This window comes from Sorex fumeus, unplaced genomic scaffold (genome assembly GCF_029834395.1).
Source record: "Sorex fumeus unplaced genomic scaffold, SorFum_2.1 ptg000098l, whole genome shotgun sequence".
NCBI classification, from domain to species: Eukaryota; Metazoa; Chordata; class Mammalia; order Eulipotyphla; family Soricidae; genus Sorex; species Sorex fumeus.
The window spans coordinates 39,639,167-39,647,746 of record NW_026606155.1 but is presented as its reverse complement, the minus strand read 5'-3'; positions in this window follow the sequence as shown (position 1 = coordinate 39,647,746).

Genomic DNA, 8,580 nt, shown 5'->3' with positions numbered 1-8,580 from the left:
TGTGGAAATTACAACTTTTAGCAAAAGAACATCTACTGAAAGCAGGTCCTCAAATAATATCTATTTGTTCAACCAAGTTTGCTTTTTTTCTCATCAATGTCATTAACAAATGACTTTGAGCAAAATAAGATCACTTAGGGACATGTAAATCCCAAATAATGCTCCACAAAATACTAGCAAACTGAATCCAACACCTCATTATAAGTATCATACATGAAAACCAAGTGGAATTTATCCCTGGATGCAAGAATAATTCAGTACACAAATATCAAAATGATATGTCATATTGACAGCAAAGCAAAAAACAAAAATCTCATGATGATCAGAATATCTTTAGAAAAATAACTTAACAAAATACAATGCTATTTATTAAAAAAATTCAACAGACTACAAATAAAAGGAAATTATCTCAATATACAAAGGTAATTTGTGAAAAACCCACAGCTCTGGACATTTTCTTTATTATTAGGAAAAAGCCAAGGATGTTCACTCTTGTTCTATTCAACAGAGCACTGTCAGAGCAATTAGGCAGAAAGAGAAATAAAGTTCTCTGAATTAGAAAGGAAGAAGCAAAATGGTCTATGTTCATAGAAAATATAATCTTATATGCAGAAAACCATAAAGACTTCACAAAAAAGTTGCAATAGATTTAATGAAGTTTCAGGATAAAAATTCAACATTCAAAAATTTATTGTAATTCTATACACTAACAATTCTCCAAAGTGAATTTAAGAAGAAAACACAATAGTAACATAAAAAAGAACCTTTCAGATTAAGAATAAATCTCAGCAAGGAAATAAGAGATATATAAACTGAAAATCAAAAACATTGCTGAAGAAACTAAAGAAGATGTAAAAACAAAGAAAATCCATACTCAAGAATTGGAAAACAAATATTGTCAAGTGCCTATCACTATCCTCCCGTTGTTTATCGATTTGCTTGAGCAGGCCCAGTAACGTCTCCACTGTGAGACTTGTTGTTACTGTGTTTGGCATATCGAATATGTGTTTGGCATATTGAATACATCATGGGGAGCTTGCCAGGCTTTGCCATGCGGGCAAGATACTCTTGTTAGCTTGCCGGGCTCTCTGAGAGGGGCAGAAGAATCGAACTCTTGGGTCTGCCATGTTGGCTGCATGCAAGGCAAACTCCCTACCCACTGTGCTATCGCTCTAGCCTGGCAAATGCTTAAATGATCCAAATGATATCGATATTCAATGCAAACTTTATCAAAATCTTAACAGCACTTTTATAAAAAGAAAAAAAAGAAAAAAGAAAAAGGAAAGAAAGAAAGAAAGAAAGAAAGAAAGAAAGAAAGAAAGAGCAATACTAAAATTCATATGGACCACAGAGGAGTACAAAAAAAATCAAACTAATCTTTTTATTTTTTTCTTTTTGGGTCACACTTAGCGACGCTCAGGGGTTACTCCTGGCTTTGCATTCAGGAATTACTCCTAGTGGTGCTCAGGGAACCATATGGGTGCTGGGAATTGAACCCAGGTCACCGCGTCCAAGGAAAACGCCCTACCCGCTTTACTTCCTGACTTCAAAACATATTATAAAGCTACAGCTATCAAAATAGTGCTGGCATAAAGAATATAGACCAATGGAACAGAGAGCCCAAAATAAACCTACAAAACTAGAGTCAACTGAGATTAGCAATATCTCCAAGGACAAACAATGGGGAAAGTGACAGTCTCTTTAAAAATTGTGATGGCAAAACTTTATGTCGCTAAGCAAATGACTGAAACTGAATCTTAATGTACCCTATACACAAAAAGACTTGAACATAAAATTATAAAAAGCATAGAATAAACCAAAGGGAAAATCTCCTGCATTGGTCTTGGCAATAATTTCTTGGCTGCAACACTAAAATCCCAAGCAAGAAAATAAAAATTAGGAAAAGGGAAATATAAAAAACTAAAAGTATTGTGTAGTAGAAAAAGAAAAGAAAAATTATTACCAGAATTAAAAGCCAGCCTATAGAAAGAAAAAATATTTGCAAGCCATTTGTTTTCTACAGAATGAGTATCCAAAATATTTAAGGAACTCTATAACTTGACAGAACCCAAATGAAAAGGGGCAAAGTAACTGAATAAACATTATTCCAAAGAAGACATTTAAATACAACACATATATGGAAAGATAGTAAACATCACTCATCACAGGAAAAGTAAAGTCAAAACCACAATGGTTTATCACCTCACACTTTTTCATTCTGAAATTAAACAAAGCAAACCCCACTGTCACTGTCACTGTCCTCCTGTTGTTCATTGATTTTCTTGAGCGGGCCCAAGCAAACCCCAGAAAATATCAAATGTTGGCAAGGATATAGAGAAATTGAGAAATGTTTACCCTACTGATGAGATTATAAAAAAGTGCTACTGCTATGTCTAACAGAAAAGTGTTTCCTTAGAAAAATAAAAATAAAAATAAAACTACCAAATGAGCCAGCAATCCTACATCTCGGTATTTATTTCAGAATCAGCACTCTGAAGAGATATATGCATTTTGCCTGCTCATTACATCTTTACCCAAAATAGCAAAGAGGTGATAACAGCTTAAATGTTCCTTGATGAGATGAATGGACTTAAAAACAATACAATAGAACATTAATTAGGCATAAAAGAGAAAAGTCTTGTCATGTACTACAATATAGATGCAACTTGAGAACAACTCACTGAGCATATAAGTCATGAAAGGAAGACAAATACTGCACGGTCCCACTGATTTAAAGTATCTAAAGTAGTTAATCTCATGGAAATAGGAAGCTATTTGATTTTTCAGGGGCTGGGGTAAGGGAAAAAGGGGAGTTTCTGTTCAGTAGGTATTAGGTTAAAGTTGTGTAAATTGAACAAGTTGTAGAGAATCAGTTTATTAGTTAACAATATAATCCTGTGTTCATAAATGTTTGTTGAGGACACACCTCATGTTAAGAGTTTTTTACCCATGATAAAAAAGTGAGTGTGCCTTGCAATAATAATCAAAGACAAGCAAATTTAAAAATGCTGGTGAGAAATCCCTGAGGCAGGCTCCTCGGTTACTGCTAATTCTAGTATAAATCGGCAGACACAGTGCTTTGGAGACAGCTCAGATCATATGCATCAAAAAGTCTTTAAAATGTTTATATATTTTGGGGAGAGACAATATAGGGGTTAGGGCACGTGCCCTGACCATATGGTCCCCTGAGCCCTGCCCTAAGCACTGAGACAAGAAGTAATCTCTGAGCATTGCCGGACAAAAAGTTTACATAGTTTAACCTAACAATTTTTCTTATAAAAATCCACTCTCATTCATTATAACAAATGTAAAATTAAATATTCTTTAGAATTGCAAAAATGGGAAACCTTTCAAATGTTCCAGCAAAGGGGAATGGCTAATAAATGCTGATACACGACACCCTGAGTAGCTGCCCATGAATGGCCTCTCTGGCTCCTGATCAAGCTGCTTTACGGCCATGACCCAGAGACTTAGAAACAAATCTCGGAACCCAGTGACTTTTGGCAGAGATGTGTCTGGACCCTGCAGTAGGTTACTGTCATCAGGCCGCCCCAGGAGGGAAAGGGTGTTGTCTCTCTGCCCGCTCCCCCTAGGTGGCTCGGTGGGTGCCATCTTCCAGAGACCACTGGAGAGTCAGGTTTGGACCCACAGTGACGGACACGCAGGGCCTCATGGGATATGGGTGGAGCCGGCCCTTTCCACACCACCCCAAAGAGATCCCAAGTCAAAGCCAATAAATGGCCTTTCTGGCTCCTGATCAAGCTGCTTAATGACCATGATCCCAGAGACTCAGAAATGAATCTTGGAACTCAATGGCTTTAAGCAGAAATGCGTTCGGTTCCTGCAGTAGGTTACCAGTGCTGGGCCACCCCAGGTGGTAATAGGTTTCGTGCCTTGGCCTGTTCCCCTTGGCGGCCCGATGGCTACCATCCTCCAGAGGCAACTGGACAGTCAGGTTTGGGCCCGCAGTGACGAGACACACGAGGCATCACAGGATGGGGGTGGATCCGGCCCTTTCCTCCCCACCCCAACAAGACCCCGAGTAGCCGCCCATGAACGGCCTCTCTGGCTCCTGATCAAGCTGCTTTATGGCCATGATCCCAGGACTAAGAAACAAATCTCGGAACCCAGTGGCTTTTAGCAGAAATGTGTTTGGACCCCGCAGTAGGTTACCATCGCTGGGCTGCCCCAGGGGGAAAGGGGTGTTGTCCCTCTGCCTGCTCTCCCTTGGTGACTCGGTGGCTGCCATCTTCCAGAGGTCACTGGACAGTCAGGTTTGGGCCCTTAGTGATGAGACTTGCAGGGCCTCACGTGATGGGGGGGGGGGAGTTGGCCCTTTCCTTCCTGTCTCAATGAGACCCCGAGTCACCACCCATGAGTGGCCTTTCTGGCTCCTGATGAAGCTGCTTAATGGCCATGATCCCAGAGACTCAGGAACAAATCTCGGAACCCAGCAGATTTTGGCAGAAATCCCTTAAGATTTAAGTGTTAAAATTTCGGAATTTCAAAATTGTGTGGCTACTACTGCAGCCACACGACATCATATGTTATTCATAACCAGCAATAGAAAACAAATGGTCTACTGTTGCCTTTTTAGAAAATCTGAGTGTTGGGGTAAAATCCCAAATAATAATGGTGGGTCTGGTGTCAAAATATTGAATGTAATCAAAGTAGAGAGAGAGTAATGTGGAAATCATCTGCCCCACAGGTAGGGAGAGGGTGTAGGATAGGGGTATACTGGGATTTTTAGTGGTGGAGAATGGGCACTGGTGAAGGTATGGGTGTTTCACTGTATGACCAAGACTTAAACCTGAAAGCTTTGTAATTGCTTTCACGGTGATTCAAAACATAAAATTATAAAAAATGAAAAAAAATAAAATGATTAACTTCAGCACTGTACTTTTGGAACTTGTATTTTATTAGAGAGAGATACAAGGAGTAAATGTAAATAAATTATTACAGAAAAGCATCAGTTCATTTTCATTGTTTATGTTGAGTCTACATTTATTTTAACACAATTTCTCAGGTTTTTCTGATCATCATTCTTTTACCATGTATTTCTTGTCTCTGGTTTTCTAATAATATTTTATTTACTTAGTTTGCTGTTTATGAAGTGTAATTTTCTTCATTATTCACCAGTGACATTTATTTTTCTGTCATTCATGTAAGGTTGTTTCACATAACTAGTGTGGGATAAATAAATAAAGTAAAATAGTAAATGGTTCTGTGCATTATACCTAAAAAAAAGTTGATACATTATAAAACAAGACAACAACAAAAAGGTTTGTGAAGTGTTAGTGATGAGAGAAGTCTTTTTATACATTAATTGATTTTAAAAACTGTATAAAGTGTGATTATATACATTATTACCACTATATAAAAATATTAAAAATTAAAAAGATGAAGGGAATACACAAAAATGTCAGAGAGGGTTCTTTCTGGATAATAAGACCATAGATAATTTCTCAAAAGAAGAAAAAAAATTTAAATCTCTTTAACTTTTCATGTTTCTCCACTTTCTGAGAGTTCATATTTCTCCCCCAATCAAGTAAAACAAAAGTATAACTTAAAAATAAAATGTGATCTCAGGTTTTATTTAAAAATAATATCATTCTTTACACATGTTTTGTCAGATAGCTTTCTATTCTTTTGTCTTGGCAAACACCAACACGTAGATAGAACACAAAATGACCAAACCTCACACTCTGGCATAATAGAAGGTATTTTGATTTGATTTAAAACAGTTAAGATATAAACATACATTTTTCTACTAATTATTATTTTCACTAGGTAACTCTAACTTAACTCTAACTTAAAAGAAGTAGCTATCACAGAAGACAGCAAAAGAAAGCCTTATATTGTTTATTGTGTAGTAAACATATGGTCTTTCATAGTCCAAGAAATAGCCTCAAGTCTCAGGAGGGATGCTGAGGAGAGCCATCCTCTCATTGTCTTCCAGATAGTGCGTTAAGACAGACAGGATGGAACAGCCAGCCTGGAGGGCAGGGGAGGGGCCCCGCCCTGGCAGCAGGTCAGCTAAATTCAGTCTTTCAGTGGTTTGGCAGATGGCACAGCCAGATTGTTCCACCAGCCTGAAGCTTCTAACAAAAACAATTACACTCAAGAAGATATAAATTCATGCTACAATCAGATTCCTAATATTAGCTGGGCACAGAGGGGGCAATGCTCTTGTTGGCTCACGTGGTGAGCAGAAAAGTCTGATCGGGAATGGGCAGAAAAAGGGAGCAAACCTGACTTTTGCAGAGACACAAACCTTGAGGGCGCTCTGAGAAAATCAAGTTTACGCCTCATCACTCTGCTCCCTTACCAGCCTCAACCATTTACACCCACTTGGGAACAGTTCTTTCACCTTCGCTCCTGTAGGTTTCCTTGAAATCACAGAAAACACATTTGGGGAACTTGGGACTAATCTAGAAAATACAGTGTGAGTTCATGATGGGTAAAAAAAAAATCACAAAACTAAATTTTGACGATAAATGTTGAGAGATTTAGCATAAAAATTAGGATTGGAGACTTAAAAAATAATTGAGAAATTGTAATCTGGTCTTCACAGGGTTGTAGTGGCCAATGTTCCTCTTAGATGGTGAGATTCTGTCAATTTGCCACAGTCCTCAGGCAGTCCTTTGAAATTCCTGGCTTGGCCCCTTTAGGCATGCCTGAGGATTTTAAATCTCAGAGCAATTCACAAAACTGGTACCCTAGCCTTGAGTAAAAAAAGCCTCCAGTGATACAAAATTCATTCAAAGCTACACTTCCGGTAAGTAATTCTGATAAAGACAGACCTGCTTAAGCACTATAAACATGCCCAAAGACATGCTGGGAGAACAGAAAAAGAAATAAGCCCCTGAAAGTTAGGGGCACCATGGGCAGGCAACTAAAAACAGAGGGCCTTTAGAGACTGGGGCATTGAATAGAAAACTCTCAGCCTAGTGTTTGGAACTTAGTAGGAGGTTAATATATTTGTTTCCATCTTCCTAAGAGCAGATGCAGAGCACAGCAAGGAGGAAATGGAGCCAGAACAGTGTAATGCAATGCACAAAAGCACAGCATGCCAGGAGAGAAGGGAGGAGGTAATTGTAGCCTAGAGAGCTGTTGCTGCCTCAGAACAAGACTAGAGATGTTAGAATGACAGAGCCAGGTACTATAAGGGGCACTGCATACCCAGGGCATGAATTTGATAGAAGTTTGCTTGTCATACATCCATATGGCAAGGAAGTACAGTGAGTAGGCAGGATGGAGAGTAGAGGAGGACATCGAGAAGCAGAAATACAGATGAATTCACACCAACATACTGGTGAATTCAACTCAGCTGACGGATTGTTGGTTAAAACTGTAACAGAACATAGTTAAAAATACAGAGAATGTGAAACTTATGCAGAATAGCTGTGTTCAGTTGAAGTATAGACTTTCTATTCTTAGCTGGAATAAGTTATTTACTCTATGTGTGTGTGCGTGATTTACCAACGGTGTGACTAGTTATTTTGGAATGATTTATTTAAATTTCAACCAAAGAAATGGGGATACTACCTGAAGTAAAATTTTCTGAAGCATCATGTTACTTTAGTAATAATCAAAGAATGTGTCATAGAGGCTGATGAACTGGGGAAAGGAAGGTTATGGATGTAGTAATTCCTCCCCCTCAGCCCTTTCCTTAGGGTCAGAGCCAACCACTCACTGTTTATACATGAGGCAGCTTTTGCAGTATTTATTTCTTTAAATATTTAACAGTCTTGAGAGGCAACGGCTGGCAATAATATGTAGAGTTTCTAGCATGTTATGAGTGCTTAATAAATGGTAAAACAATAAAATCCTGCATGATGAAAACCAGCTGTCAATCTCTTAGGCTCTAAACTATTTTAAAGCTACAGTAGGAACTGCTTGGAAAAGTATACAGAGCAATCACAGTGTCTTGATTCAACTATGGAAATAAGGAAACTTGAGTCGCTGAAAAAAAAAAACAGAAGAAGAAAAATATCCACCAGGTGCTTTCCTCTTAAATTCCTTGGGTGACTGAGATAAGGCATAAAAAAAAAAAGCGAAAAAAGTATGCATTTTTTTAAAAAAGAACCAAAAACAACAAACAACCCACAACCCACCCTTAAAACCAAAGCAAGCAAACCCACAGCGGTACTGCGCGGAGAAGGAAACGGTAACATCCTGTACAATGGCGCGGTGCTCCCAAGCGCCTTCACTGCCCCCTTCTAATCCGCACCGATGAGCAAAGCCTTCCCCAAATTGGCGGATGTCCCGCGGTCCCTGAAGGACTGGCTTTTGGAAGGCCAGTCGAGGCACCCGGGTGGACCCGGGGGTGGGGTGGGTGCGCTGCACCTCCCCAAAGCCCGGCGCACGGGAGAAGCCCTGGGAAAGCGCAGGCTCTTCTGCCCCAAGAGGAAGTTCTTTATTTACCTCTACGTAAACCCGGGAAATCTCAGCGCGACTAAGTGGAGGGGGCGGGGGGGGCGTGTGTGTGTGTGGAAACTTGACCGCGGCGCTTCCGGGATCGGGGCGCCGCCGCCCGCGGCCGTGGAAGTGGGCGGCGAGGACGCAGGACCTAGGGTC